Source organism: Dipodomys merriami, unplaced genomic scaffold (genome assembly GCF_024711535.1).
Source record: "Dipodomys merriami isolate MVZ:Mamm:240054 unplaced genomic scaffold, mDipMer1.0.p SCAF_1577, whole genome shotgun sequence".
NCBI lineage: Eukaryota > Metazoa > Chordata > Mammalia > Rodentia > Heteromyidae > Dipodomys > Dipodomys merriami.
Genome location: NW_027202912.1, coordinates 17,267 through 27,660, shown reverse-complemented (window position 1 = coordinate 27,660; position 10,394 = coordinate 17,267). Strand labels below are relative to the sequence as shown.

The 10,394-nt window shown below is 42.2% G+C and overlaps 2 pseudogenes; both read right to left on the bottom strand.

The window, feature by feature from the left end:
- Positions 1-234: 234 nt before the first annotated feature.
- LOC138827555 (zinc finger matrin-type protein 2 pseudogene) lies at positions 235-2,065 on the bottom strand (annotated as a pseudogene).
- Positions 2,066-2,969: 904 nt separating this feature from the next.
- On the bottom strand, positions 2,970-4,613 carry LOC138827554 (pre-mRNA-processing factor 17 pseudogene; annotated as a pseudogene).
- Positions 4,614-10,394: the final 5,781 nt, after the last annotated feature.

Below are 10,394 nucleotides of genomic sequence, written 5' to 3'. Positions count from 1 at the left end.
GATTTGTACTGATGAGAACAGAGTAAAACTCATGATCCAAAGGCATGAAAAGGTGGAATATGATTAGGTAATGTCATATGAATCTGAACATCCTCTGAGCCACAAATGCCCACCCTCTAGTCTGGCCATTAACCCTCTGAAGGTCTTTCTCCAGTATCCAAGAGGAATGACTCCACCCCCCTAACAAATACGCACACCACAAAGTAAGGCCAACATAGGCCAAAATTAGGCCCATCACAGAAAGGCTCGGAAACTCTTCTTGGTGGAACCACAGCCAAGAAGCCCATCACAGCCGCCATCTCCTCCTCCTCAAATGTCAAGTCCTCCTCCACTCTCCTGTTCTTCTCCTTTTCTTTCTTGTATGCTTTAGCCTTTTCTTCCTGAGTTTCTTCATCCTTTGCTCAAAATCATAATCCTTCAGCTGGTCTTCCATCTTATTGACCAACCTCAAAGCCTTTCTTCACCTGATCCAGGATAGAACGTTCCACATGCATAGTCAGCCCAGGTTCCGTTGATTCTTTCCATTCATATGATCCAGGAAGTTGATGGAGTCTCTCACACAGTCAGACATTGCAGTAATATCCTCCCATCTCAGATGGTGGGGTTGTCTTGGTCATGACATTTGCAATCCAATCTTGGGAAGATGAGCCCACTTTATAGTCTCTGTGTTACTGAAACTCCCTCTTGACTGGCTGCCCTGGTTTTCCATCCTTTTCACTCTCTCCTGTGAGTCTCAGTAAGTTTCTTGTATTCCTTTGTCCCACTTTCAGAGAAAATACAAGATATATACATATATATATATATATATATATATATATATATATATACATACATACATATATATACATATATATATTGCTTTAAAAATAGGATCTTTTCAAAAACAGAATTTTTATAGACAGGTAATCTAGCTTAGAAACAGACTTAGAAATTATGATTTGTAATATATACAATACTGGTACTGAGCAACTATTGAAATGTGATGGGATTAAAAGCATTCTACATTTGAATAATAAAACCAGTGCTTTGGACCAAAATGTCTGAATTCCTTTCTCTTATATTCTGCCCTTCCCAGAAGATGCAGAAATGGCAGCAGCTAGGCAGTATAATTGTGTGCCTATGATTCAAAAAATACATCTGCACTTTTATTCTTTTCCTATTTTCTTTGAAATTCATTCCTATGTGACAGCAAGCCTGGTCCTATTTGCCGGGTTTCTTTTTTTCCTTTTTTCCTTTGGTCAGTTGTGGGGCTTGAACTCTGGGCCTGGGGGCTGTGTCTCATCTCTTCAGCTCCAGGCCAGTGCTCTACTACTGGAGCCACAATGCCACTTCCGGTGTTCTGAGTGGTTTATTGCAGACAAGGGTCTGAAGGACTTTCTGCCTGGGCTGGCTTTGAACCACAATCCTCAGATCTCAGCCTCCTGAGGAGCTAGGATCACAGGGCCTCAGCCACCAGCGCCTGGCTGCCAGCTGCCTTCAATGTAAAAACAGAAGTTCTCTAAGGGCAAGGAGCTTGTGCTACCAGGATAGCAGCACAAGCCTCAGCGGTGATGATCCTAAGTTACCAACACTCAACAGGATGTTGCTCTCTTAAGACAGCACTAGGAATAGCTATCAGCCAATTTTTGTCAGTGTCCTTCTGAAATACTTCAAGCCATTTAAACAACTAACATAGATTTATAAAGCAGGAGAAATAGCTTATCAGACTAAAGTGCTATTAGCGACTATACTCCAGAGGCTGTTGAGATTTCATAATCGAACACTTTTTAAACTATATTGTCATTACTAATTTTTTTAATACAGTCACTGCTTCTCAGACTGGGGAACTCTAGGTATCTTCCTTTCCCCCCAAATACTTGGAAAAAGGTTTCATTTTTTTTTATAATCCTAAGTTGTTTTTTGGATCCACAAGCAAAATCCGTGTGCTTTTAAAGACACTTTTATGCCCTGACTTCTGAGAGGAGATTTCTGTAGTAACAGCTGTGTAGGTATGAAACATCAACAGTGATTTCTGAGGGTGTGGCCAGGTCTTTCGTGTGAACACCAATTCAGACTCATGGCTCATTCTTGTGATTCCAGCTTCCGAAATAATGTAATTCTTTTGCTTCCTGTGTACACTGATGAGGAAGTATGTCAAGGAGAAGATGTTTGGACTTTTATTTTACATTCTTTAGTAATTACAAGGATGTTACAATCAAGTTTACTGACTTACAACTAAAAATATAGAACATGTTAAAAAAAAAAAGTGGAAATCATGAAGCCAAAGATTAGAATTCATTCCTCTGAATATACTGGGAACAGTAATTGGGAGACATTTTATTCTTTGAAGTGCCCAGTTTTTGGATGTCCTCACACAGACCACCAGAGACCACGATCAATGTAAGCAGCAAAGAGTCGTTTATTGCAAGCTCGAGCTTGGTCCTCCACGCACTCAGTAACTGGTGACACTAAGAGGCCCCGAGCACAAAATTAGCACAGCTTTATAGTATCAAACAAACAAGTTCACAAGTTCAGGGGGTTTCCACACAAGCGGTTACATGAGTATACATTAAATCACAGTATCTCTGTTCTTTGTCACCCTTTTAGTTGAACTGGCAAGTATATGATATCATAGTATATTGTATATAGTCGTTCATTACATTGTTTTCTCTGGGTTCCAAACCAGTAAGAGATTCTTTCCTGACACCAAAGTGATCATTTCAATAATGTCATATGGGGATAAATACAAACTGCCCAGCAACAAGAATGTCAATGGTCATTCTTTGTTTAAATAACACCTATAAAGAACAAAATGAAGTTACAATGAAATGCTATGAGCAAATTTACAAACTTTATTTGAACAATGGTTCTATTACATAAGGCCATACAAGGGATACATGATACATCAAGTTGTCATCTAACATTTAATAATATAGTTAAACATGACTTTGTATCAACAACGATCCTAGGTAATTGAAGGGCTATTCCCATTAATCCCACAATTTGATGAGACCATCCCACCCACATGTGATAACTTTGGAAGTTTCATGAGGAAGCCACACTGCACCGATGCACACCTCATCATGGGCTTTAAACCGACTGTACAGTTTTGTAGTCTTCCAGTCCCAGATGTTTAACTTTCCATTTCCATCTCCTGAAATTACATAGCTCATGTCTGGTGAAAAGTCTATCTGACAAGCATAGCCTGCAACCATGTGGCCCTTAAAAACTTTTTTCTTATTTAACCTGAATCTGTTCTGTGCTCCAAAAATTAAGATTTGGTTGTCCATTGACTGGCATGCTAACCATTTTCCATTTGGAGACAAAGTTACTGCAGGCATGGAATGCATGCTGGGCTCTGCTATGTACTTGAAATCTACAGGGATACCCCACTCCCAAACCCTAAGGCTCTTATCATCAGATGTGCTCACAAATCTCCTACTCTCATCCACAAAGACAATGGCATTGACATCTCCCAAGTGCCGGTCATATTCTTGGACAATTTGTCCACTTCGAATGTCCCACTGTACAATCTTTTTATCAGACATCCCAGCCACAAAGAGATTTTGCTTATCTTCATCAGGATTGAATTTGACACAGTAGGGCACTTTCTGGTTTGTAAACCTTGATAGACATTGTCCTGTCTCCGTGTCCCAGAGTTTAAGATATCTGTCATAGGCTGCACTAAGAAACTGTGTTCCTGCAGTGTTGAAGCAGATGTCTCTCACAGCTTTGCTGTGACCAATAGCTGTTCGCAGACAACGCTCGTCTCCATAAACTTCCCAGAGCTTAATTTTACAATCCATGGAACAAGACAGCAATAAATGGCCAGAGAGAGGAAACAATCTGACTGCACTGACTCCCTTTGTGTGTGCAGACCACACATGAATTTGTTTTTTGGGAAGGTAACACTTTTCAGGCAGTACAGATGACCTCAGATTAACACCAACATCTTGAGGTATGTGAAGGTAGGACCTCCCTTGATAGTCGTACATATTTTTAACATGGAGGATTGTTTTCTCTTCCCCAGGTTTCTCCTCTTCCTGCTTGCCTTTTTTCTGCCTCTTTGCTGTGATTTCATCCAAATCTTGTTGCTGTTCGTCTGAAGGTTTAGCTACATCTTTTTCATCCACGTATTTTGCCCATGGTCCCGAGAAACCATCAATATTAGATGCATCATTTTCTTTGAACCTTTTCCTCTTTGCTGTTTTCTTCTGGCCAGTTTCAAATACGGTTAAACCTTGATTTTTTTCAGCCTTCTCTACAGAGCCAATATACTTAGCAGACACTTGGTGATTAGCCAGTGAAGGGTCTAATGCATAACCATATGTAGCAAAAGTTCTTCTTTGCTGTTCGAACATGAAATGATTGATGTGAGCTGGCTCAGCATATCCAGATAGCATATTTCTAGGGGCAGCCATTTGCTGTGTTCTAAAGGGATTCTCTGGTCCAAATTCGGGAGCAAACATAGTCTCATAGGTAGGATTGTACCGAACTTCTTTCACAGCAGGGTCAAGGTAAACTCCAGTCTCCAAATCTTCCTTGACTGCCACCTTGGGAGCTAAGACCACCGCCAATGCCAGCCAGGGCTTGGCTGGAAAGTCCAAGTTTTTTGTCCCACTGCTGGATGCCATCTTCACACAGAAGTCCAAGATGATGCTTCAAACAAAGGCAACAAGCAGTAGCTCAACCGAGAACCTTATTTCCTTGGTTCTAATGCTCCAAGCATGAGCAATTTTCAGTCTAACTTGTAGCCATGAATTAAAAGCAAGAGAAGGAAGTCTAGACCCTCTTCCAGTACCAGGTCATTAGAACCTACAAATCCAAGAGAAACCAAAGCATATAACTTAAGGCTGTGTCTCAAATTTTGGTCTTATAAAGTGCCGAGTCTCGTGTGGATGGCCGGAAGGAACTTACCCCAGAAGACCACTCGGACCGCATCCCCGGAAGGAGGTTTATTTCCAGCGGAGCTGACAAGGCCACCTTCCCACGAAGGGAAAAGGAGAATGGCTCCAGTCCTCCAGAAGACTCATATTTATTCAGTGCTGGGGAGGAAGTGGGAGGGGCCCCATCTGCCCCACCTGCCCCAGAGGTAAACTCATCAAAGACCCAGCTTAGGTCTGGGAGGGGCCTTTTCCCACTTACAGAATCAACTTACTAGAGAGGCCAGGAAAAGTACTTCACCCTCGTTTCTGTGACATCCTATGATAAACTAATTCTGGAAGAGTAAACATTGGTGTGGCCACCAAAACTTTCTGGCACACTATTTGATGCTGACTCAGTGTTTTTTTTGTTTTTGTTTTTGTTTTTTTTTTTTTAGCATCTAAGTCTTTATTAATGAGAATTTTTAAAAACATCCATAGCAATGGGAGAGGTGAGGTTGGAGGATGAGGAGAGGACAGGAGGAGGACTTTTCTACTGGTAGTAAAGTTCCAGGTTCATTCCATCATGGATTTCATAATCCCCCAGAGACACATGGTCCTTGAAAATCGTGTACCATTTTTTAAGGACAATTTTGTTCCAACGGGTGCCAGTTTGGGCAGCGATTAACTTCTTAAGGTCCCCGATGGTGTCATCGGTGTTGCACTTAACGGGGACTTTCTTCCCCAGACGGTCGTTGCAAACAAGCTCGATCATCCTGGCGGGATCTCGAATCTCGTCGAACCTTCTTCCGATGCCACAAACTCCTCACTGGAAACGCTTTGGTCTCGACCAAAGGAAATACTGGTGAAACCGGAAGCGGAAGTGACACACCCGAAGTACCGGTCTCCTTTGTGTCCGGGTTGCCTGCACCTGGCCAGTTCTTTAAGGTTCCGGTGTGGAAGTGGAAGTTGAGGGTGACTCAGTCTTTTTAAGAGAAGGGAATATTCGCTTCAACTCGGCTAAAGTGTTTCAGTCTCAAATTTATTCCTAGTTCCTAGATAGAACCTCATACTAAGGAAAATAACTGCCTTTGACAGAAGTTGATATCTGAAGAAACTCCAGCTTGAGTGCCTAAAAATGATCTAAAATGGATAAGGATTCAAAGATGCAAGAATGTTACTGACTACTCACTACTCCTTGGTTCATTGAATCTACTAGGTTTATAATATGACAGTCTTCCATGCTCCTTCAGGAAACACTGCAAAGTCAAGTCTTGCTTAGTGATGGTTTTATCTCAAATTTGTATTGATGAGAGCAGAGTAAAACTCTTCATGAAAAGGTGGAATATCAGTAGTGTTGTATAAAGCATGCCTTTAGCAGCACCCCATGCACACACAGCAAAACAAAATCTAAAGCAATCAGAATGCCATTGCTAAAGCATTATGGTGGGCTCAATGTCTCCACTTCGAATATAAACTTGATTAAGCATCAAGTCAAAAACTGTGCTTCACTTTAAAAAAAATCATTCTTACATATTGCAATATTACAATTTGTACCCTAACAGACCAAGGAAGCTGACATTTAATTTTTTTTTTTTTTTTTGAAAAGTGGCCATGAAGATCGATGGAGTTGAAATTTGACACCACCAGATCACTCTGGTTTGAGATTGGAATGACCTGTCAAATTCTTGAGTCTAGAACATGGAAATAGGGAAATGAAAAATTTGCCAGAGTTGACTGTGATGAATGGACCACATCTGCTGTTGAAATTTTATCTTGTGATAATTGATACTCATTTTCAACCGATGCTACCTTTCCCTTTATCTTCTGCCTGAAGTTCTGTCTGGGTTAGGTGCCTGTGGGGATAACCTAATAGCATATGCCACAGGATTGAGCTCCTGACTATGCTAAAGTTGACTGAGCAGATAATGAGGATCATCTACCCAGTTGTCCAAAATGAGGAACCCATCACCAAGTGCTTCCTGTGTGTGTTTTCTGACCTATTCCCATGATATAGTGGCAACCTGAATAGCAAAGAGATTTCTGCCAATGTACTCTCTTCTTCCTTTGCCTCTGATTCCCACTGTGAGTTCAGATCCTGGTAGAGACATTCCTCTCCTTCAAGGAACTAGAACCTCGGGTCATTGCTACTCTGCACTTCTTAGACTATTGGGGGCCACGTGTCTTTTTCTGAAGGACTGTGCCAATATCACAGGACTGTTTCCAGGGTTGGGTTCTTGGTACTGTTTTAAAGAGAACTATAACATCTAGCCAGCTTGTTGACCTATTTCTGGTAATCTGGTAGGACCAGTAGCTCCCTTGATCACATACCATTTGAGTCACAAATCAAATGGATTTCTTAGTCTGAGACAGTTAATTTCAACTAAAGAGTATCTTCTGGGTTATCAGAAAGAGTAGTAAGGCAGGACTCGGCACAAATAATTTCTAATTGTAAATAGTTCTTCCAGGGTGAAAAAGGGATCTGCTATTCAACTTATCCCTGTTCTCAGGTCGCAGGACCCCCACCAAGAAGACCACCGAGAGTCAGACTTTATAGCTGTTTTAAGGTTTTATTTAGATGGGCTGCAGCTCGGGCCTCGTCCTACACTCCGACACAGCAGAGCCTAGGAGAGCCCAGAGCTAAAGATTTGCAGGGCTTATAGGAGAGCACCGAGCTAAAGATTTGCAGGGCTTATAAAGGCACACAACCAACCAGGTATTTGGATTACCGCGATGCATTGCTCTGCTAGACAGAATTTGCTGATCTTAAACAAGCAACAAGTGGTCACTGCCTCAAGACTTTAACCCTTCAATCCCCAGGCAGCTTGTCAATTCTCTTGAAGAATGATCATAAAGTTCATTATTGAAATACAAGTCTTGCTGCTTTCAAGGCCAAGTAGATGGACAGGTCTGAGTGAGAAAGTTCATGCTCCTGGGTCTGTGTGGCCTGCGTTTGAGTCACCATGAATGGGCCATTTGAAGCATTATGTATCTGAAAATTTGGACTGTAGATGGACAAGAGTCTGTTGTTCTTGGATGTCTGAGTTCTCACACACAGATGACTTTTTGTGACTCCTTAAATAGCTCCACCCACATGTCTCTTGAGAGATCTCTTTGCATCTAACCATCAATCTCCTTCCTCTCTGGCATCTACCCAGATAAAAGCTATTTGCCTACAAATTTTCAGATGACTTTTAAATCATCTCTCCAGAATCAATTAGAATCTACTCGAGGACAGAGATCTTCCTAACTTCATTAGCAGCATTGAGTTGCTGCTCCCTGTGTGACTATAATGTCTCAACCATGATTTTGCAAAGATGACACTTAGTTGAATCACATTTGCAAATTAGCTACCCCAACCCCACCGAGGTACTGACTGGGTAGAAGAGAAAGATGGGAGGGAATTAGGGGAGACGCCTGGACTTCCTCCAAGCTCCATCCTCCCGTTCCGATCCTTGCTCACCGCATCCACTAACAGGGTAGTTGAGATCTCAGGGTAGAATTGCTCTAGAGAAAGCACCCTAGTGAGCCTCTGCCCATGCTTTTCTGAAGCAATGATGCTCTTCATGACTCGGAGGGAAGCAGAGCATTGCTAATAACAGTGCAAGCTCGCATTTCTAGAACGAATACTGGGATATTGATGGTTTTTAGCTATCATGCTCAAGCTGTTTTCTAGCCACCCTGTGTTAATAAAGTGTTAGCCCTTTATAGTCCTACTATAAACAAACTGAAAGCCTTTTAATGATGGAGATGCCATGATCTTCTCAGAAGGCTACAGTGGAGCCTTCCCCTTGGGCCTAGGCTCTAAGGTGGAAATCATGTGTGGGGCCTTGGTGTTCTTTCTTCTCCTGGGCCGAGGCATGGGTGCCAGAACCCACCTCAACCCTGCTGCCTCCCCTTTCCCTGCCCACATCCATAGGGCAAATATACATTAGTGCCTGTAAACAGGAACTTTACCTGAGTTGGGGACCTGAGGAACTGGCTCTGACTCTGCTGTGAGGGGTAGAAATGGGGAGATCCATTGCTGCCTCAATGTCATGTTGGGAAAAGATGTCACTATTCATATTTTGAAGCTGAGTGACAGTGTTCTACCAGCTGACAACTAGATTTTGTGCTGTTTTCCCATGTTGGTTAAACATGGAAAGATGTTTCTCTGTGGTGATCGTGGCAGAAGGCAGGTGATATCTGCCCTTACCTGCTCATGTTCATGTGCTCTCAGGACTACCTCAGTCTCCATCCTGGATTAACTGCATCCATCTTGAAGGATACAGTTGAGGTCACCCATTCTCTTTTCATGAGTCTGTCCCTCACCTGATGTGGCCAGCTCTAGTCATAACCACTAGCCATCCAACGCGAAGCCCCTAGTGTCTCAGATGTTGGGCTCAGAAATGATGCAAAGAGCATGACTTGCTTGTCACTTGTTAATGTCTCCTTTATACCAAAGATGGCTCACTGGTTTTCTTGGATTGTAGAGAAACAGTGATAAAAACAGCTGAGTATCCTACGGCCTTTTTTATTAGAGATTCTGTAGACAAATGGTCTTCAGCATAATCAAGGTGTGCTGGAGCAATGTTTCCAAATGTGGTGTGTCTTTTCTACATTGGATGAAAATGTCACCAGTTTTGTATTCCTTTTCCCATAGCAGGGGAGGAGGGAGGCCAGATGCAGCAGCATTCTGCCTTGGAGATGTCCCCAATGCCATGAGTGACTACAATCCAGAAATCCTCATCAGTGAACATGGCTTAGTTTTTCCCTGCCATCTTCATAGTGGGTACTTTGGTTTCTCAACTCATGAATAACAAGAGTAAGATTTTCAGAAAAAAAAATATAAAGGCTTATCCTGCTGTGTAAAATGAGGGGCATAATGCACACTGCTATCTTGAAGTACATCCTTCAGTAGAGGGTGGGAAAGGGGACAGACTTCTAAACACAAGCCCAGCTGTAGAAGCTTCTAGATGGATGTACTGAGGCATGACTTGGGGCTCATTCTCTGATGGTACTGGCATTCATGTCCAGAACTGTTTTCTTGTTGTCCTGAAATGTTCCTTTACTCCCATGGTTGAAAGAAGGTGTTGACCTTTCATGTAAAAGATGTAAAGAGAGATGTAAAAGAGTTCCCACAGGTGGGGAAATATGGAGAATCAGCATCAGATAATGGAGAGAAAATGGAAAATTCTCTAAACAAATTGGTGTCACTGAAAGCAACTTGGTTCATAAAACTGAGTTACTGGGCAAAGGCAATTGTGAGAATATGTAGGTGTCCCTGTTACATTTTGGCAGGTAGATACTTTGCTAGAACAGCCAGAGAACTTGCTATCTCCCTCCCCTTTTTCTAAACCAGATCCAATTAACATGGTACCACCAGAGAGAAAGGATTAGATTGGTGTTCTAGGGTGTGTTAAAGCAATCTGTAGTCTAAACAGGGATGGAACGGGAACTTTTGCTGTTGTCTCTCCCATGGAGGTATGAACTACCTTTGAATTTTATCAAGGAGGGTGGTAAAGAATGTATGTTGACTCTTGGAGCACATCTGTGGCATTTGGTACTAAAGAT